Source organism: Anomaloglossus baeobatrachus, chromosome 6, assembly GCF_048569485.1.
Source record: "Anomaloglossus baeobatrachus isolate aAnoBae1 chromosome 6, aAnoBae1.hap1, whole genome shotgun sequence".
Taxonomy (NCBI): domain Eukaryota; kingdom Metazoa; phylum Chordata; class Amphibia; order Anura; family Aromobatidae; genus Anomaloglossus; species Anomaloglossus baeobatrachus.
In genome coordinates, this window is record NC_134358.1 from 541,243,978 (window position 1) to 541,265,674 (window position 21,697).

Genomic DNA, 21,697 nt, shown 5'->3' on the forward strand with positions numbered 1-21,697 from the left:
GCCTCTTTCCTTTGATATCACCTTGGGTTTGCCCCCTTCCCCTTCTTTTCTTCTTTTCTAGGGGTCTTTTATTGTTTTTATACATTTAATACGGTGGCTCACTAATTTTGTGGCCCAATGTGTTTGTTTGTTTAACATGTTTTAACTTTTTTCTTGTTTTGTGTTTTCCCCTATTTTTATTTCTGCTATTTAGCACAGATTTCTCATCTGGGTCTTCAAATATGATCTTTTTCGACACATTTCAAATTTCCATGTATATACGGACCCCTGGAACCGGATTATGCAGCTGTATTGTTACTATGATTTGTTGTCTTTATCTATGATTCATGACTGTATATCAGCCTGTGCATCTGGTTCTTTGTGCTCCGTGATCTTGTTAGATCTCTATTCTTCATTTACATACGGACCCCTGGAACCAGATTATGCAGCTGTATTGTCATATTATCTTATGAATTGTGGTCTTTATCTATGATCTATGATCTGATATCAGTTTGTGTACCTGGTTCGCTCTGCTCCGTGCCGCACTGAAGTGCGCTTGCGCATTTCTCGCCGCCGACCCGGCTTTCCGCGGCTGTCTCTGATCGATCGGGGCGCATGCGCGGGAGCTATGGAGACGCGTCCCCGCTCCCGCGCATGCGCCGGATCGTGACGGCCGGTGGGAGGTGCTGGGTCTGTATGGCGCGATGTGCGCATGCGCCGCCTTTTATCAGTGCGGTGCCCCAGCTGTGTTTAGGGCTATTTATAGTAGCCCTTCTGTGCTACGTACTCACTCCCTGACGAAGCGAACACCTCACCATTCGTGAAACGTACGTTGGAGTTGGTATTAGGGGTTCAAACCCCTTCCTGTCACCCCTGGTCGGCTGCATGATTTTTTGGCTATCACAGGTTAGCAGTGCTGTTGGATTTGGTTCACGTGCATTTGGCTTTTTCCAGCCTCACTCTGCACATTGAACCTGTATGGGCTTCTTCATATACTGGGGATTGCCCGATGCATGTGCTCCTTCAGTATATTCACTGCGTGCCTGTTGTCCATCCTCTACTCAGGTCTGTGTGATCACTTAATAAATCTGGCTGTGCCTTTGATAAATGAGCCCACTGGGGCTTCTTTTCTTGCTCTGTTGGACACATATGGCCTGAGTGATAGAGATTTGATTTCTCCTTTTTAGCCGTGCAGCCCCCCAGGTGCTATTGCCTTTTACATCATTGTCTCCTCTTGTGCCTGTTTTATATTTGATACTATTTGTTCAATAACTTGTTAATAAATTTTTGATACCTTTTGAAGCATATTTACTCTGTTCTCCTGGTTTTGATATACATATATACACACACACACACACACACACACACACACACACACACACGTCCAGGTATCTGGTTTTCATGGTACAGAAGCAGAGAAAAGGAATTCCTGCTATACGTTTCTCAAGACGGTGCTCTAATGTATTACTGTGATGTTCCTGGGATGATGGAAAAATGTAACATTGAGGAATGAGAGGAGACTATTGTTCTATCCAAAAAAAAAAAAAAAAAAAGTCTGAAAGCTGCAACTGCACAATGGCAGCGAGTACAGTATGATCAGTGCCTGTAGGGGATTCTGTGCACTTGCAGAGAAGCTATGAGAATTTCCATTATTCTCAAGAAAACCTACCTATGAGGATCAAGGATGGTCAATATGTGGTGATCTGAAGGTCCTCTCTTTGATCCTTGGCCATTAATGAGGATACACAAAGTGCCCATGTGTTTTGTGCGAATGGGACAGCCGGGATAGGACTCCTCACTGGAGCCAAAAAAGTTGGACATCGAGAACCTGGACTTAAGAACATAGCTGCGGAAAGTTTAGTTGAACCTACTAAAGTTCTCCTGCCACCACTCCACAGGGCATATCAAAGTGCGCCTGCGCAGGATGTCAGTGCCGGCTAGTGTGGATGACGTAGGACGCGTCATGCACATGGGCCTCATAAGAAGAAGGACGGAGATCAGTGACACCCATCGGACTGGACTACCCCCAAGGAGAGTATTATAAAGGCGTCTTTACGTTCTGCAGAGCAGCCTAGGCTCTTTTATACAGCGTTCCAGAATACTCTATATAAGGGCTCACTGGTGGTGGCCGCAGCTCATAAAGGAAAAACCTGGTGACCGCTCCCTTTAACCCCTTCAGCCCCCGGGCACTTTCCGTTTTTGTTTTTTGCTCCTTTTCTTCCGAGAGCCGTAACTTTTTTATTATTCCGTCAATCTTGCCATATGAGGGCTTGTTTTTTGCGGGACGAGTTGTACTTTTAAATGAAACCATAGATTTTACCATATATTGTACTGGAAACCAGCAAAAAAAAATTCCAAGTGTGGAAAAACTGCAAAAAAAGTGATCGCACAATAGTTTTTGGGATGTTTTATTCACCGTGTTCACTATATGATAAAACTGATGTGTTGTTGTGATGCCTCAGGTCGGTGCGAGTTTGTAGACACCAAACATGTATAGGTTTACTTGTATCTAAGGGGTTAAAAAAAATGCACAAGTTTGTCCAATAAACGTGGCGCACATTTTGCGCCATTTTCCGAAACACGTAGCGCTCTTATTTTTTGGGATCTATGGCTCAGTGACGGCTTATTTTTTGCATCTCGAGCTGACGTTTATAATGGTACCATTTTTGCGCAGATGCTACGTTTTGATCGCTTATTGCATTTTGCGTAAAACTTGCGGCGACCAAAAAAACGTAATTTTGGCGTTTCGAATTTTTTTGCTACTACGCTGTTTACCAATCAGATTAATTGATTTTATATTTTGATAGTCGAGCATTTCTGAATGCTGCGATACCAAATGTGTATATTTATTTTTTAACCCTTTAATTTTCAATGGGGGAAAGGGGGGCGATTTGAACTTTTAGGTTTTTTTTTTATTTTTTAAAACTTTTTTTTTTATTTTACTAGTCCCCCTAGGGGGCTATATGGATCAGCAATCCGATCGCTATTATCTATCTGCGGATCACAGCTATACAGCTGTAAAGAGCAGATTCAGTCACTTTGTTTTTCCCTCTGCTCTCGGCCGAGGGAAAACGAAAGTGAAACATCATAGCTGCAGGCGTCATCACATGACCCTGTGCTACGATGGCAACCACCGATAGTCACGTGATAACGCACGTGACTTCCGGTGGGGGTAAGTAAAAAACATGGCCGCGCGCATTTAGATCTTGCTGCCAGACTTTGGCAGCAAGATTTAAGGGGTTAATGGCCGCGGGTGGAAGCGATTCCACCCGCGGCTACCAGGCACACGTCAGCTGTTGAAAACAGCTAATGTGTGCAGACCGCCGCCGCCTGCCCGCGGCAGGGGGCGGGGCTTAACGGGACACGATCCTTGACGGATAGATCCATCCAAGGTCGTGAAGGGGTTAAGTTGGACTGATTAAGTTTGGGAAAGCTCTAGCAAAAGGAGAGACTTTTAAAAGTGATCCCGTCACCAGGTTTTTCCCACCACCACCGAGCTCTTATATACAGCGTTCCAGAATACTGTATATAAAAGCTTAGACCGCTGTATGTAACGTAAAAAAAAAATCACTAATTATACTCACCTGGAAGGCAGATCAGTCCGGTGAGTGTCGCTGCTCTCGAGACGGCGCCTCCTCCACCACCTTGTGAGATGATCGCCATTCTCCTTCCCAGCCCCAAGTGAATGATGCGTCAAGCGTCATTCACGGAGGTCTCATTTACCCTCCTGTGCACTTTGATATGCCCTGCTCACGGCAGAGCAAAGTACTGTAATGTGGAGGCGCGAGGAAAGGCCATAGACCGCCCGCGCATGCACATTACAGCACTTTGCTGTGCCCTCATTCGGGCAGATCAAACTGCGCCTACACAGGAGGCCTTTGTGTGAATGAGGCAGGACGCGTTATGCACATGGCGCTGGGTAGGAGGATGGTGACTGCACAAGATGGAGGAGGCGCCGAATCGAGAGCAGCAACACCCATCAGACCAAACCGTCCCATAGGGTTTTTTTTTTTTTTTTTTTTTTTACTTTATACAGCTCATTTAGGGCTCTTATATACAGTATTCTGGAAGACTGTATATAAGGGCTCACTGGTGGTGGCCGCAGCTCATAAGGGAAAAACCTAGTGACAGGATCCATTTAAGTACCAAGATTCAGGAACTGTCCAAAGCAAAACTGAAGGAAGGCATTTCTTTATGGTCCAGGTATTCGGAAACCCATGAAGGACGAAGTGTTCGGAACAAAATGAAAGCTGTTGAGAAAAGGACTTGCAATTCTTTTAAAGAAGTCGTGAAGAAATTTCTAGGTAACAACAAAAGATCCACAATTTAAAGGGAACCTGTCAGGTCCCATATGCGTTCTGACCTACAAGAAGGTGATGTGTGGCCTCGTAACCCCTTCCTACCCATCCCTGTGTTGTAATAGTGTGGAATATGAAAGTAATAAATACGTAATTACTTACCAGTAATGTGTTTTTTCTGAACCCATGACGGCACCACGAGAGAGGGGATCCGCCCTTCAAGGACAGGAAACCTCCAGAATAAAAAGGGGCAGCACCTCTCCCTGCATCAGTTGATTACCGAGCATGACAGGACCTCCGAAACAAGGAACATCGTTAAAAAACATATCCCGCCACCATAACCGCCCAGTGAAGAGGAGTGAAAAGGGAAGCAAACTAGCAACCCCCAAGTGCAGGGAGGGAATGTAAGGGTGCCGTCATGGGTTCAGAAAAAACACATTACCGGTAAGTAATTACGTATTTTTCCAGCACCCATGACGGCACCACGAGAGAATTACAGAGAGGAAGACCTAGGGAGGGACAACAGTTTGCAGAACCCGCCTCCCAAAGGTGATGTCGGTGAACGACAAATCAAGGCGATAGTGATTAAAAAAAAAAAAGGTGGACGGAGAAGACCAGGTTTCCGCCTTATACTTGCTCGATGGAGACCTCCGATCTCTCCGTCCAGGAAGATGCCATCGCTCGCGTGGAGTGCGCCTTCAAACCAAGAGGCACGTCTTCTCCCCCGGCCGTGTAGGCCACCGAGATGGCATCCCTGATCCACCTTGCCAAGGTGGATTTAGAAGCCTTAAGCCCCTTTCTACAACCCTGGAAGACTACAAACACAGACTTATCCCTCCTCCCTTCCGAGGTGACCAGCAGATACCGTCGAAGACAACGCCTAACATCCAGGCAGTGCCATCCCATCTCCTCCGGAGTAGAAGGGTTGGCATAAAAAAGAAGAGGTAAGCACTATTTCTTGTGATCTATGGAAGTGGGAATGCACCTTTGGCAAATAGGCAGGGTCAGTTCGTAAAACTACTCGGTCATCAAAAAACTGGGTATACGGAGGAGAAATGGATAAGGCCTGAAGGTCACTAACCCTACGGGCAGAAGTTAGGGCGACCAGGAGAATCGTCTTAAGGGACAGATGCTTGAGAGAGATAGAATCTAAGGGCTCAAATGGGGGCCGTGTTAAAGCTGAAAGGACGAAGTTAAAGGTCCCAGGACGGTAGTGGCATGGTTCCCCGAGGCTTAGCCCTAGCACAGGACCTAATAAACCTAGATACCCAGGGATCTCCGGCCAGGGCATGGTTATACAAGGCGCTCAGTGCGGAGATTTGCACCTTAAGGGTACTAACTGAGAGACCCAGTTCCCAACCCCTCTGTAGAAATTCCAGGACAACCGGGACAGAGGGCGGCTTAGCAGGATCCGCACCCGTAGATGTCAGGAATTTAGCCCAAATGCGCCCATAAATGCGAGTAGTGACAGGCTTTCTGCACTGCATCAAGGTGGAGATCAGACCCTGAGAAAATCCCTTATTGCCTAATAGCGACCGCTCAAGAGCCACGGCGTCAGATGTAACCTGGTGTGCTGTGGGTGGAAGGCTGGACCCTGGGATAGGAGATCCGGTAGGTCCGGGAGAACCCATGGATCGGTGACTGACAGATGCGTCAGCCAATAAAACCAAGGCCTCTTCGGCCAAAAGGGTGCTATGAGAATCACGACTGCTTGATCCTCCCGTATCTTCCTGAGCACTGCAGGGAGGAGGATGAGTGGAGGGAAGGCATATGCGAGGCGGAAGTCCCACTTGAGCAATAGTGCGTCCGAGTGGGGATGATCCCTTGGATCCAGGGAACTGAATCGGGGAACCTTCCTGGTGGTCCGTGTTGCAAAGAGGTCTATCTCAGGAACCCCCCACATCCCCGTTATCCTGTCGAAAACGGACTGATTTAGAGACCATTCGCCTTGGTGAAACTGGGTGCGACTGAGAAAGTCCGCCAAATCGTTCTCCTTCTCTCGGATGTGCACTGCCGACAGGGAACCCAGATGAGCCTCTGCCCGAGACATGATCCTGCTTGCGACGGACATGAGGTGTCTGGAGCGAGTACCCCCCTGGTGGTTGAGATATGCTACCGTCGCTTGGTTGTCCGACAGAACTTTTACATGGCGACCCCGTAACAACGGCAGGAAACGACCTAACGCCTTTTCCACCGCCAGCAATTCCCTTGTATTCGAGGAATTTTGAGCTTCTTCTCCAGACCATCGTCCCTGAATGAAATGAGCGTCCAGATGTGCCCCCCAACCGTAGAGAGACTGGCGTCGGTGGTTACCACCACGGGCTCTGGCGCCCTCCAAGGCACCCCTCTGCCCAAGTGGACCGGATCTAGCCACCAATAGAGGGACTGCAATGTGCGATGTTTGAGAATGATGAGTCTGTCCAGATGGACCCCGTGAGTGGTCTGATGCTGTAAGATATTACACTGCAGGACCCTGATGTGTGCCTGAGCCCATCTGACGGCCGGGATGGCCGCAGTCAGGGAGCCCAGGAAGGACATCGCACCCCGGAGAGACATACGCCGGTGCCTCAGAGTCTGGTCTATCTGGGTCCGGAGGGCTTCCACTTTGGAAGGAGGCAACCGACAAAGTTGAGTGTTGGAGTCCCAAGTGAGTCCCAGAAACAGCTGAACCTTGGATGGGATTAATCTGGACTTTTCCTCGTTGATCAACCAGCCCAACTCCCGCAGGGAAGCTTGCACCTGCCGGAGAAGGGCCACACAATGGAGAGCTGAGGCGCCCACAATCAAGAAGTCGTCCAGATAAGGAATCAGAAGGACCTCTCTCTGACGCAGATATGCTGACATTTCTGCTATTATCTTTGTAAAAATTCTCGGGGCGATGGCCAGACCGAAGGGGAGGGCTTTGTATTGGAAATGGCAGACCCGACCGTCCATGTGGAGGGCTATCCTGAGGAAGCATTGAAAGAGAGAGTGGATTGGGACATGATAATATGCATCGCGCAAGTCTATGACAGCCATGTGACAGTGGGGATACAGATATTTCACTATGGACCGCACGGACTCCATCTTGAAGCGGTCTATTTGAAGGAACGGGTTGAGGGCTTTCAGGTTGATGATTGTGTGATAGGAATCGTCGGGCTTCCCTACCAGAAAGAGGGTGGAATAGAATCCTTCTTGTTCCCTTGCGGGAACTTCCACTAGAACCCTCTTGAAGAGGAGGTGACGGACCTCTGCTTCCAAAGCCAGCTGTTCCGCCGGAGAACGACGCAGAGGGGTAACCACGAACCGGGGAGGAGGAGGCCGAAGGAAGGGGAGCCGGAGGCCGGAGCGTATAAGGGCCAGTATCCATGCACTGGAGGAAATCCTTTCCCAAGCCGGAAGGAACTGAGAGAGCCTCCCTCCGACCTGGGAAAGCGAGTCACTTGGACGACTTATTCTGATCTTTTGAGGGGCCCTTGAACATGAACCCCTTTCCCTGAGTCTATCGGACCAGGTATTCCGATCCCGTGGTCGGGTGGGGCGGCGAACTGGCTTCCTCCGAAAGGACCGCCGTGAAGAAGGAAACGATGGAATGGGAAAGTCGCCCTTCTTGTCTCTAGCTTTTTCCAGGATGTCATCCAGTACCGGCCCGAACAGATATTCACCTTGACAAGGGATATTGCAGAGTTTAGACTTAGTTTGCAGATCCCCCGGCCAGCATTTCAGCCAGAGAGCCCTTCTAGCCGCATTAGAGAGGGACGCTGACTTTGCAGCCAACTTAGTGGAGTCCGCAAGGAAGGCCGCCGCCCCCCGCAATTTGGAGAGGGAGGAAGCAATCTCCTCCTTAGGTGCTCGGGATCTAAACAGGTCTTCCAGTTCGTCAATCCATATAGTCAGGGATCTAGCTGTACAGGTAGCCGCAATGGCGGGTCCCAGTCCTCCGGCAGAAGCTTCCCAGGTATTCTTTAGGAAGTGATCAGCTTTCTTATCTAATGGGTCTTTCAGGAAGCCCATGTCCTCAAATGGCAAGGCAAACTTTTTGGACGCCTTAGCGACAGCCACATCCAATTTTGGCGCCTTATCCCATGTGGAGCAGGAGGCCTCCTCAAACGGATATTTTCTCTTAAAGGCGCCAGGAAGGGAATGCTTCTTATCAGGTCTCTTCCATTCCCGGGCAATTAAGGCTTGTATTTTATCCACCACCGGGAAGGAGCGTAATTTTTTCTGCTCCATGCCCCCGAACATCCTATCCTGGATAGATTTTTCAGGTTTCTCATCCGGGAGGCCCATGGTGGTCCTCACCGCCTTAACTAACTTCTTCATATTATCGAGTGGGAAGCACTGGCGACCCCCTGAGTCGCTATCAGAGGAGGAGCGGGAAGTAGAGCCAGAGGAATCACATTCCCCATCAGACCTATCAGAGTCCTCGTGGGTAGGCGAAGGGGCCTGAGAACCCCCAGCACTTTGTGCTCCAGACAGGGATCGGAGGGAGTCCCTGACCTCTTCCCGTACGAGGGACCGGAGGTCGGAGGCAAATCCTGGCTGTTCCTCCGACAGTCTACTGAATGCAGCCTTTGCACAGTCTCTTAGTCCAAGAACCGGAAAGTTCTTTACAGCACAAGGCGCATTCCTTATGTCTGGATTTTGATAAACACTTTCTAGGTTTACTGCGATCCTATAAAAAAAAAACAGACAAGACGACCGCCATTAAAAGCGGAACTCATGAGTTGCACTCACCCACAGATGTCAAGAGGCTATACCGGGTCAGCAGGGCCCTCATCTGACTTCCTTCCTTTAGAAGGCCGTCTTCTGTCAGGAGAGTCAGGGTCCTTCCGCTTGGAGGACCGGTCATCAGTCCCCCCACGCTTGACCCCTGAGCCGGTGACACTGTCATCCTTGCCACCCTTCTGCTGCCGCTTCAGGGAGGCAGTATCATGATCAGAGGGAGGTTTTGGGGAGGAGGGAGGCGAAGGAGACGCAGCTGACTGCTTGTCCGTCATGGTAACAGAGCACAGGCACCATAGAGAAAATTGCCGCTCTGATTTTCAAAGAAAGTCTGGCGACTTCGCCCCCTCTTCCGGCGGATGACGACCCATCTGCGCGTCCAATAGGAAAAAAGCGCGCCGGCGCACAGCCCGGACATCTCTATTGCCACCCACAACATGGAGCTCCTTCCCGGAAGCGCCACAGCATCTGCCGCCACGAGGAAGCCCCGCAGGGATCGCAGCAGCAGTCCCCCTTATCCCGGCCTCTGGTGCCGGTACGCGCAGACAAGACGACCGCTGGTAAGGAGAGGGGGGGGGGAAGGAGCCCGCGCGCAGACATGACCCCTGTGGGTACGCTGCGACGGGAGAGCCCTGCGGACAGTTCCCTCGGCAGATCGACCGGACTTACCTGGTCCCCGCAGGCTCCTGGCGCTCCTATCGGGCGCGCTGTACGCAGTCCTGACCCCCATGGGTCCGCTGCGGCAGCTCCACAGCACCTCGGCCGACCGCAGCAGGACCCGTGCCGCTGCCAGAGCCGGCCCACCGGGCGCCGGACTTGAATCTTCGGCCAATCAGGCCTCTCGGATCTAGTGGATCTCTGGAGGCTCCCTGTTCAAGGACAGGAAACCAACTGATGCGGGGAGAGGTGCCGCCCCTTTTTATTCTGGAGGTTTCCTGTCCTTGAAGGGCGGATCCCCTCTCTCGTGGTGCAGTCATGGGTGCTGGAAAAAAGTAGATTTTGGGTACTCACCATAAAATCTCTTTCTCGGAGCCTTCATTGGGGGACACAGGAAACCATGGGTGTATGCTGCTGGGACTAGGAGGCTGACACTATGCAAATAAAAAAGTTGGCTCCTCCCCCGTAGTATAAACCCACCAACCGGAGCTAAGGAGATCAGTTTGTGTAAAAGCAGTACGAGGAGAAGCTTGAAATCCAGAACATTCCGGATCCATTGAAGTCTTAGAAAAGGGCGGGTGCTGTGTCCCCCAATGATGGCTCCGAGAAAGTGATTTTAAGGTGAGTATCCAAAATCTACTTTTCACTATCGCTTCATTGGGGGGACACAGGAAACCATGGGACGTCCTAAAGCAGTCCCCAAGGGTGGGAAGAGAAAGACCCGAAAACAGGGTTAGCAGAGACGAGATTCTGTGACCGGAACCTGGCCCTAGACGCTGTAAGGAATACCTACCCGGCAGGAGCCGAAGTATAGGGGGAAAGAGTTAAGAGTACTAGGGAGTACTTAGATCTAGTATAAAACCGCATGTGCGGGGATTAGAATGATCAGGGAAAAAGTTGCATCCTCAGAAATCTGCGACTGACAGCAATAGGTCAGGACAAGAGAAAAAAGCCTGACTTGACCCTGGTGCTACGTTTGAGAATGGAAGAAAGAGGGAAGAGCTAAGGCACCTGGTAGAGGTAGGTGCCAGGTAAGTGGAGGCCCACTGAGCCTTGGCCCTTTACTGCCGTAGAATGACTAAAAGGGAACACCAACTGCCTGAAAGTGTGCAGGGGAGTTGGGCTGAGAGAAGAGACGAGCTACTCGAGGAGAGAGTAAGGGAACTCCGCCATAGGGGGACTTGACCTGTTGATTCTACAGAACCGATGGAAGTGATCTGACCCTAGTGGACGGAACAGCCTGCAGGCGGGAAAAAAATACGGGAGATAATTCCCCTGTGTAAAGAAGTCCAGAAAAATTTTTTGCGAAGTTCGGAGACAAAAAGAAGGTTAAGGAGCCGGGGAAAATCCAATAACCAACTTCCACTTTCACATGACAGACAGGAGAAGAGAGTCTGGGCATCTACAATGGCGCGACTGGGAAAACTCGAACTCGGGATTCGGGTACTAGAAGGCCACTGAAGTGAAATACTGGAAGGAGAACCCCCTATGGGGGAATGCTCTTGTAACTGGAAATAGGCACAAGACCTGGGATGTACGACCTGGGATGGGAGAAAGAAAAAACCCTTCCAAGGGTGACGCAAGGAAAGGCTCGGACTATGTCACTGGCCTAAGCGCTAGTCGACCAGAGGAGTGACGCCTATCCTGAGAAGATGGCAAGGAAAACGGAAGAGTGACGTGAAAACGCGTTATCACGTCGCAACCAGAAGTGACAACGAAGGGGAAGAAATGACCGAGAATAGGTGAGGTTAAATGGTCTGGCAGAGACTCTGCTTGAGAAGTGCATGAATCCACGAGCGTCTGAGCCCAAGCGGTGGAGAGCAATCATGGAATTTTGTATGGCAGAGAATTCGAAGAGATCTAGCATATCTCCACGAGCCATCTAGAATGGCTACAAGAGAGGGAAAGGGAGGCAGACTCCTCTTGGCCTGAAACTGAAGCAGGTCCTGTCTAGGTGTTAGCGAAGACTAGCGGATTAGATGGGGACCACTCGCTGTAGCGTTGAGTGTTCAGGTGGAAACACCCAGTGGCCTAAGCATTCAGGGCTCTCTGAAGAATTCTGTTGCGGAAAATGGCCAGAAGACGATGCTTAAAACCTACAGCTGGTCCGGAAATGTGAGCCCAATGACTGGGCCGTCAGGATACCAGACGTCCGTTGGTGAAACTGGTCCTCCGTGGAATCGATACTTGCTAGACGATCCTGTGTCTGGTTCTTAACTTCATCTGTTATCTGTAAGGGGACTGAGAAAATCTGATCTCTATCTGGAAGAGAGAGAATGTAAGTAACGACCTATGGATTTAAACATATGCAGTACCTGGCCGGAACCCTAGTAAAGGGTGCGGCTAAGGCTGGTCTAGGCCAAACAATAGGCGGATACTAGAAGTACTATGAACCACCCGAGGAGGGTGGCGGGAAGTAAAGCAGACAACATACCGGTTAGGAGACAGAGCCGTACCCTGCTTACCTCATTTGAGAAACAAAATGACTGTTGCCTCAAGAAACGGCGCAGTCAACGTACGGTCAGAGAAAAAAGCCTTACCTCGTGGCTACCGTAGATGAATGGTGCGAGGTAGGAGGAGGTCCTGGGACACTGGGAAGCGACTAAATGAGAGCTGCTGCTGTGTGGAGTCATGAGATCCGTGGTTGCTGCAGGGAGTGAATCACACGACCCTCCAGTCAGATGGTCGCGTGTTACCTTACCTCAAGATCTTGTTACACATATGGTGTGAGGTAGGAGATGGCTGCAGATCGCTGAGAAGTGAGAAAATAACTGCTGCAGAAAAAAGAAGACAATGCACTGGTCGGAGGACCATGGCTTACCTCCTGTTTACCCAAATGAGTGGTTTGAAATAGGAGAAAACCCCCGGGTCACTGGGAAGCAACTTAATGACAGTTGCTGCCGTACCGCGTTAGGGGTCCATGGAGACCACAGTCCTCGCCTCAGTCGAAGATGAAGGAGATACATGACCCGCTAGGTGAGGTAGTCTGTTCGACTCGCTGGGTAGTGAGCAGAGCAACACATACCTGATACGGTATCCAGCTTCTGGTCTGGAGAAACGCTAGCCCATTGGATAGCGGGCAGGATCATCGATCTTGAATTCTGGCACTGAATGTGACAGCTGCTGGCGTGCCGCATCATGGGGCAGTGTTGGATGGACCTCTCGCCTCGGTCAAAGATGAGCGGAAAAGCTGAACAAGGCACTCAAGCCTGTTGCTGTATTCGGCTTCTGGTTCTGATAAGTGCTGGCCCATAGGATAGTGGGCAGGCTCATCAAATCACTCTCACGCTGTAGTAGACAGGTGCATATAGAAACACTGGCACACAAGATAGAGGGCACGTTCTGGAAACACTAGCACACCGGATGGTGGGTAGGTGCATAGAGAAACACTGGATAGTGGATACCGGCACCCTGGGAGATGGACCGACATATAGAGACGCTGGCACACATGCAAGTGGACAGGTCTATGGAACTGTCAATCTGGATGGTGGACAGGTTGATAGAAAAACATTTAGCACACTGAAACGGACAGGTGCAAGTAGAGACCTGACACCCTAAACAGTGGGAAGGTTCACACAACACTGTTACAGTGGTGTAGACAGGTGCGTATAGAAAAACACTGGTACACTGAGTAGTGTAAGGACTTGTGAAAACCCTGGTACATCAAAGTAAACAAATGCATGTAGAAACACTGGCCCACGGAATAGCGGGCAGGATCCCCAAAGCACCTACCGTGTTTCCCCGAAAGTAAGGCCCTGTCTTACATTAATTTTACCCCCAAAAGTCCCACCCTGCCTTACTTTCGGGGGAGGCCTTACATTGGAAAAAAAAATGACAATCCTCCCCCCTGCAGCCTCCCCATTGTTTGAGATCCGGCATCCACCCCTTCCTCCCCCCTGCAGCCTCCCCATTGTTTGAGATCCGGCATCCACCCCTTCCTCCCCCCTGCAGCCTCCCCATTGTTTGAGATCCGGCATCCACCCCTTCCTCCCCCCTGCAGCCTCCCCATTGTTTGAGATCCGGCATCCACCCCTTCCTCCCCCCTGCAGCCTCCCCATTGTTTGAGATCCGGCATCCACCCCATCCTCCCCCCTGCAGCCTCCCCATACAGTGGTTCTGCCCCCCACTCTGCCACCACACACACTGACACATACGGTACCGGTACAGCCCCACACGGCACCCACACACATATCGTACCGGTACCGTACACACACACTGACACATACAGCCCCATACGGCACCCATACACATACCGTACACACACACACAGAGTTTCGGAACTTACCGAAATCGGAGCGAGCCTGCAGGCGGTGACGTCGCGGCTGATTTCGGCCAATCAGCTGCGAGCCGGCTGACTGGCCAATCGCAGCTCGAGCTGAGGGCCAATCAGCTGCGAGCCGGCTGACTGGCCAATCGCAGCTCGAGCTGAGGGCCAATCAGCTGCGAGTCCGGCTGACTGGCCAATCACAGCTCGAGCTGATGGCCAGCAGGGAGCTTTGCGGGGGCCATTCACCGGAGGCGGACCACGGGTGGCACGAGACTGGAGAAGGCCTGGATGGAGCGATGGAACAGCGGCAGCGGTAAGTTCCTGTACTTTCCCCAGGGACCCCCACCCATATGCGGCCTTACATTACGCCGCGACCACCACCCATAGGCGGCCTTACATTCCCCGGCCCCCCCGCTACCCTGCCTTACAATCGGGGGGTGCCCTACATTGGCGGACCCCCCCGAAACCCCCACCCTGCCTTACTTTCGGGGGGGTCCTACTTTCGGGGAAACACGGTAGGTATTGGAGCACACAGGCATGACGCAGACACTGGCACACTGGATAGTGGACAGGTACAGGGAAACGCTGGCACACAGGAGTAGGTCAGTGCCTAGAGAAACGCTGGCCCACTGGATAGTGGACAAGTACGAGGAAACACTGGCACACTGGTGTAGTGAAACGCTGGCATGCCGGTGTAGACCAGTGCGTAGAAAAAACACTGGCACACCAGATAGCGAACAGGTACATAGAGACACTTGCACACTGGTGAAGACTAGTGCATAGAGAAAAGACAGGCATACTGGATAGTGGACAGGTGCATAAAGACACTGACACACAGGTGGAGATCACGGGCACACTGGTGTAGACTAGGGCAAAGAGAAAACACTGGCACACTGGGTAGTGGACAGGTACATGAAGACACTGACACACTGGATAGAGGGCAGGTACCTGGAGACACTGGCGCACTGGTGTAGTAGACCAGTGCGTAGAAAAAAAAAAAAAACAAAAAAAAAAAAACACTGGTACACTGGATAGAGGACGGGTACTTGGAGACACTGGCACACTGGATAATGGACAGGTTGACATAAAAAGTGGACAGGTCAAAAGAACACTGACCCTGTGGAAGATAGGTACATTAACACACTAGATAGCGACCCTACGGTAGATAGGGATATGAGGAACAGAGACACACTAGATAGTGGGCAGGAAAACGAAACACACTGACCGTGGAAGTGGACAGGACCCCAGAACACTGGAGTACTCCTGGAGATGGGCAGGTCAGGGACAGCACCTTGGAGACGGGTGACCTGCCAGAGAACCGGTGGTCCCTAGCAGAGTGCGTGTGGAAGAGTGTTATCCCGTACTTGTAGAAGTGAAGGGAATCTGGGCATGCTGTAGTATGAGGTAGCTAATACTCCCTGAAGTAGTTCTAGACATATAATATGTGTCAGAGGGGAGACAGCTCACTGTAAGTGAACGGGAACTCAGGGATCAGGAATAGATGCCTATGGCAGGAAATAGTGCTTTGGTTTTTTTTTGTTTTTTTTTAATTTACACTCTCTCTTTCTCATTAGTCTTGCAGAGACTGGGGGCAGTAAGGGAGGCCCAGGAGAGACCAGTGGTGCCCGGGCAGCCCGGAGCGGTTACTGTGGGGGAATCCTGGCTGCAGGTAGCGCAGGGAAGGTGTCTGCCGGCGAGGGTGCACTGGGCCCTGAATCACCCTGGCTGTCTGCGGGGAACGCTGAAGCTGCGGCGGCATTACTTACCAAGCTGGGAGGCTTGGTCTGTGGGGCTGGAATGGCGGGCAGAATGACGTCCCCCAGAGGTCTCGGCGCCGGGAAGTGTCATCAGGCGCCAGGAAAGAGGGGGGGCGGCACCTGCACGGGGAAGCAGGAGAGCCGGATTGTGAGCTCGAGCGACAGGGGAGGCGGGCCAAGTTTGAAAAGCCCGCACGGGCAGAAGAATTCCTGGCTGGGGGGCGTGGCCTGGAAGGCGCGCAAACGCTTAGCGGTGAGAGGCCGGGACGCTGAAGGGGGTGTGGCGCAACTGAGGAAGAAGGCCGCAATGGAGCCGGGGGCTACATTTTTTAAGGTAGGCCGCCGGAGGGGACGCCTATTAGCGAGTGCCACGGCAGGGGATAAGCGCAGGGAGGCCACACTACAGGGGGAGCAAGCTACAGAGGGGCCTGCGGTAGATGGCTATAAAGGGAAAAAAATCAGGACCCCCTGACCCAGGTGGTGAAGGGGCTGTGGTGAATATATAAAGACGGGATCCCTCCCCCCATGGCCCGGAACGGGGGAGAAGGAGGGGAGAGTACTTATCTTGAAGGTCCCGGCTTGTCCTGAGGTGATCCTGGAATCATCCTGGAAGGCGAGCGAAGACATCTCAACAGTCGTACCGGGCATAGTCGAGGGGAGACCGGAAGGGTACCTCTCCATCCCAGGTACGGTCTTCGTCCTCCTACCCCACAATCAGGCTCGGGAGCGAGAGAGTTTGGGGAGGGGGACAGGACCCTCCGCCTTTATCAGCGACGTCGCACTTTTCCTCACTGCGGATGCACCTCGAACACTCTTCTGTGTTGGAGGGGCCGGGTACACTGCCAGACAGACACGGAAGACTACAGTAGTGGCGGACGGACCCCACTCTGTGCGACCGGTCTCTATGTGGGAGAGCAGGGTGAGCGATTACACCCTGTCGCCCGACGAGCTGTGTCTGAAAAACAAAAGGGAAAACATTATTAAAAAACACAACAATACAAACCTGAGGGGCTGAGAGCAGCCCCTGCGTGTCCAACCTCCTCGGACACTAAGCAAAAACTGATCTCCTCAGCTCCGGTCGGTGGGTGTATACTGCGGGGGAGGAGCCAACTTTCTTATTTGCATAGTGTCAGCCTCCTAGTGCCAGCAGCATACACCCATGGTTTCCTGTGTCCCCCAATGAAGCGATAGAGAAAAAAAGCGTTTTACAACTTACATGTTCCCTATGTAAATGATCAGAGGGTCTAGTCCCCTGGGTGTCGCATCGCCCCGTGAGCGTTTGCATGGTTTCCATGGAACCACGCCCCTGTGGGTGTGATACCATGGATTTACATGAGTGACATCACCGTCGCTCCTTGAGATCCCGCGCATGCGCACTTACCATTCCCGCAGCCTTGTTATCCTGGTATTTGCTTCCCTACTTCAGACACGTGCTACGCATGCTCAAAAGACTCCTGCAATTCCTGCCCTGCGCAGTGTGAATCTGAAGCCGAGAAGCAAGCACCCGGATAAGAAGGCTGAGCGAATGGTAAGCGCGCGGGATCTCAAGGAGTGACAGTGACGTCACTCATAAATCCATGGTATCACACCCACAGGGGCATGATACCACAAAAAGAGGGCAAACGCCCACAGGGAGATGCGATGCCCAGGAGACTAAACCCTGAGATCATTTACATAGGGAACCTGTAAGTTATAAAATGTTTATATATACAGTGGTACCTCGCTTAACGAGAATTTCGCTTAACAAGCAAAGCTTTCTGTAAATTTGTAACCCGGTTTACGAGAAAGCTTTTCTGTACGAGCAAAATCCTCACCGCACACACTTCCGGTTCCGTACATCCACCGCGCTCTGACCCGCACTTGCAGTCCACACAAACATGCGCACACACACACACACACACACACACACACTATTATGCTCACCTTACCTTCCGTTCCACCGCTGGCCTTATGGTTCTTGTAGTTCTCATGTACATCGTGACGTGCTCGCGGCGAACTATAAGTAACATGAGGCCGGTGGTGGAACGGAAGGTAAGGTGAGCATATAATAATATGTGTACCTTCCGTTTAATCGCTGGCCTCCTGTGTCCTGTAGTTCGCCGCTGTGCTCCAGTCCACGCTGTGTATCGGCATCTATAGCGACGAAGCAGGAACTTCCTGTCACCGCTACTCAAAGGCAGCGTGCTGGCCAATCAGAGGCAAGCGGCTCTGCCTTTGACATCAGCGCTCTGGCAGGAAGTTCCTCCCTCGTCATTATGGTAACCCGATACATGGCCCGCACCAGAGAACAGCAAGTCCCAGGACACCAGCGATGGAACGGAAGGTAAGGTGAGCATAATATATGTGTGTGTGTGTGTGTGTGTGTGTGTGTGTGTGTGTGTGTGTGTGTGTGTGTGTGTGTGTGTGTGTGTGTGTGTGTGTGTGTGTGTAATGGCACAATAGGGGACCAGGATGGGACATTTAACAAGTTGTGGAACGAATTGTCTGCATTGCAATGATTTCCTATGGGAAATCTTGTTTTGCTGAACAAGTAACTTGGTGAACAAGCACAGTCCCAGAACGGATTGTTCTCGTTAAGCAAGGTACCACTGTACATTCATAGTACACAATATTACAGCACAGGGATGGATAGGAAGGGGTTACTAGGCCACACATCACCCTGCTTGTAGGTCAGAATGTATATGGGACCTGACAGGTTCCCTTTAAGTCCATTGTGGAGGACAGGCTGAAATGTTCAGAGCCTTGTGTCTGATGAATTTCAAGTTACATTTCTTACATTCCCATGTGGACGACTTTCCTGGAAACCTTACTACTGATAGCGAAGAGCATAATTTTGGGAAGGAAAGAGCCGCTCACGTTTGTAAATCCCACAAACCAATTAGGGACCCAAATTTGTTCCACCCAATACATCTGTAATGAAACAAGTCCATACGTTTTCAGCTCGGTAAAACAATAAGCCTCATTTAAAGTGGTTGTCAGTATCGAGCACACATAGGATTATATAACACCATGGAATCAGATACGGACACATTGCTGGCAGTCTGTCCACAAATTAGTAGAAAGAAATCTGCCTGTCACTGACAGGAGGAGTTACAGGAGGAGAGGAACAAAGAGACTGGAAAAGAGTAGCAGGAATTCTGGTATTACGGGGGCGACGCAGAAAGGGTTTGGAGTTAATCTTTTAATAATGCCAAGAATTTCACATTAATTCCTCCCGAGTCATATCAGCACCGCAGCGACAACTTCTGCTCTCAGCTTTCCAAAAAATGACATTTATACCAGCATAGTATGGCTGCACAGTGCCCTGCAGAAGAACAATGTGAGGAGCTGCTCACGAGGGGCTGCAGCAAGATCCAGCGCTCTCTGCAGAGAAGACTGGTTAAAAAAAACATTTACAGATATCAGCGGAGACCTTCTCGTGGGGTAAAATGGACTCTGCCCCAGAGCGAGAGCTCAGCGTATGCCCTGCACCGGAGCTGGTTATCTCAGTGTGCTACAGGTAAAGCGTAAAATCCGCCCTGCGCCCACTGATCCCCGGGTGACGGCAGTGAGCCTATGTGATACCAATGTGATATGACTGAAGTTTGAATGACTATTAGATAGGGATCATAATCATAAGATAGGAGTGATCCCAGATATTATTTGATCCATCAATAATTCAGTATCAAAGAAGATGTCCTTTGGATAATATTTCACTAATGCCAAGGAATACATGTCTTGAAGCAGTTTTAGATAATAAGGAAGTAACATTTACAGTTCCACTTACAGGAAACTTGTGGTTAGCTTAAAGACAGTTTTAAGGATGAAATTTACGGCTCATTGCAATATTTCACTAATACTGGTCAAACTGTGGTCAGCCAGTTGTCAACTGACAGGATGTGCTGGAAATGTGCAGGAAGCTGCCGTTACCTACAACATTTTGTGGTCAAGTTACATGAACATGACTCAGCTGTCATATGCTGGTGACCATTTAGACACAACCTACAATATTTTCCTATAAAATATACACCGAACTCGCTTAAGGTAGGGAAATACCTTCCAGGACATTGAAGTGTACGTACGCACTGTTCCTGTGATGCCATGCCAAGATGCCATGTTGATTCCTTATCTTAACTCGAGTTCCCTCCGATGTGAAAGGATTGCTACAACATAACGGTAATGTTGATGCATATTTCTGTTATTGTATAAGTTTCTATGACTATAGTTCTTATGCCTATGTACCATTGACTATATATATATTCATGTGCTATTAAAATAAATAGTATCTTGCTATAAAGAATATTAGTATTCGTGCCTGATTAGGATATCAGTGAGCGCTTCGTAAGTACGGGCTTTCAGCCCCCTTTTTAGTAGAATTTAGCAAGACATAAATTGGCGTAGTCGGCAGGATTACTTCTATTAGAAGTAATTAAACTAATTTTTGTAAATTAGAAGTTAAAAACATATATTTGGCAAATTTCCAGATATTTTTCAATCTTTTTGCATAGTGTCAAAATGTTCAGAAAACGTAAGGATAATGTTAAGGAGGTTGTTGTGGAGATCCCCGGCTGGACTGAGGCTCCCTACAATCTTATAGCACATGAATTGGTCAATTGTGGATTGGCAGAACAATGGCAGGACAAGCTTAAGGGTAGTGAAGCTACTGATGTGAATGTATTCGGTAGTGTCCCTGTGAAAACAGGTGATGTAGTGTCTTTAGCACGGCACAAACGATGGCAGGACAAGCTTAAGGGTTGTGAAGCTACTGATGTTGTGAATGTACTCAGTGGTGCCCCTGTGAAAACAGGTGATGTAGTGTCTTGTGAATTGGCAGAACAATGGCAGGACAAGCTTATGGGTAGTGAAGCTACTGATGTGAATGTATTCGGTAGTGTCCCTGTGAAAACAGGTGATGTAGTGTCTTTAGCACGGCACAAACAATGGCAGGACAAGCTTATGGGTAGTGAAGCTACTGATGTTGTGAATGTATTCGGTAGTGTCCCTGTGAAAACAGGTGATGTAGTGTCTTTAGCACGGCACAAACAATGGCAGGACAAGCTTATGGGTAGTGAAGCTACTGATGTTGTGAATGTATTCGGTAGTGTCCCTGTGAAAACAGGTGATGTAGTGTCTTTAGGACGGCGCATCTGGATTTTGGCAAGTGCATATAGTGTAATGCATGAGCGTAAGCTAAAGATGCAGAAGAAAAGTTCCCAGGTGGAACAAAAGATGATAGAATTAGGTTGCCTGAAAACAGTTATGGAATGTAATACCCGACTGTTGAAGGATAAATTGGAACATTATCAGAATGTGGCACAAAAAGCTGCCATAAAAATTGCTCAAAATAAGTACAAGAAAAGAAGAAGAGGAAAAGTAAATAAAACCAAAGTGCATAAAAGTATCGCCTCAGCTTCTATAAACTGGGATCCCGATACTTGGGATGGGGATGTGTGGGATTCATCTTCATCATCTGATGAGGAGGATTGCCATAAAGGGAAGATTCAGGCTAACCCAGTAAGGGGTCGCCTAGAGAGGACAGAGAATGAGATCATCCGGGAACATGTCCGGGATGGTCAGGGGAATCTGCAATATGACGAAGATGGTAATGCCATCACAAATGAGAAAACGATTCCTCATGTAAAAAATCGAGTAACCATTGAAGATTACTCTCAGGGAGAAGTTGATAGCATTTTAACACAGTTTAGACAAAAACCAGGAGAAGGAGAAATTCCCTGGTTGGTCAGGGTGCACGATCTCGGAGGAGGTGAAGTGCACTTTGATGCCGGAGACGTGGCAAAATTTGTCACCATGTCTCGTGACCCAGAAATTCAGAGATCAATAAAAAATTATTTTGTTGATCATAATGAGCATGGTACTCAAAACTTAATCATGATCTTAGCCCATGCTTTTCTGGACAAATATCCATCAGAAGCAGACTTTCCTATCAATGATAAACCTTGGTATACCTTAAAAGATGGTATGGAGCGGCTGAAGGAAGAAGCAATGAGGAATGCTCTTCCTCTTTTGGGACTGGATGATGATTATCTCCAGTACCC

The 21,697-nt window shown here is 49.8% G+C and overlaps 1 protein-coding gene across 3 annotated transcripts in view; it reads right to left on the reverse strand.

Annotated features, from left to right (window-relative positions):
- The window catches only part of CROT (carnitine O-octanoyltransferase), a 150,526-nt gene that overhangs the window by 123,206 nt on the left and 5,623 nt on the right, over positions 1-21,697 (reverse strand). The window contains exon 1 of one of the 3 annotated variants that reach the window (XM_075315617.1): positions 11,739-11,839. The exons of the other annotated variants lie outside the window; for them this stretch is intronic. The gene's annotated coding sequence lies outside the window, so the exon portion shown is untranslated. Of the gene's footprint in view, positions 1-11,738; positions 11,840-21,697 lie in introns of those variants that run through there. 3 annotated transcript variants of the gene reach the window in all.